Consider the following 404-nt stretch of genomic DNA (forward strand, 5'->3'; position numbering starts at 1 on the left):
GTTGCATCCATTTGTAGCCATACTTTGACACTCTCAGCGGCTGGTGGAAAGAGGTATTTGAGTCTCCTCCTTTTGCAGGTGGATTCTTTACCAACTGAGCTATCAGGAAAATCCACCTGCAGGAGATCCCGGTTTGATTCCTGGGTTGGGAAGATGCCCTGGAGAAGGGATAGGCTACCCACTCCAGTATTCTTGGGCTTCTCTTGTGGCTCAGTGGGTAAAGAATCCGCCTGCAGTGCGGGAGACCCGGCTTCAATCCCTGGTTTGGGAAGATCCCCAGGAGAAGGGAAAGGCTACCCATTCCAGTATTCTGGCCTAGAGAATTCCACAGACTGTATAGTCCATGGGGTTGCAAAGAGTCGGACACGACCGAGTGACTTTCACTTTCACTTTTCCTTTTGCAG

General features: G+C 50.7%; 1 protein-coding gene across 23 annotated transcripts in view; it reads left to right on the plus strand.

Moving 5' to 3' along the window:
• GGTA1 (glycoprotein alpha-galactosyltransferase 1 (inactive)) overlaps positions 1-404 on the plus strand; it is a 78,596-nt gene that overhangs the window by 13,692 nt on the left and 64,500 nt on the right. The gene's annotated exons all lie outside the window — the stretch shown is intronic.

Source organism: Bos grunniens, chromosome 11 (assembly GCF_055505025.1).
Source record: "Bos grunniens cultivar Pamir isolate PY7600 chromosome 11, Bosgru_T2T1.0, whole genome shotgun sequence".
Classification (NCBI taxonomy): domain Eukaryota; kingdom Metazoa; phylum Chordata; class Mammalia; order Artiodactyla; family Bovidae; genus Bos; species Bos grunniens.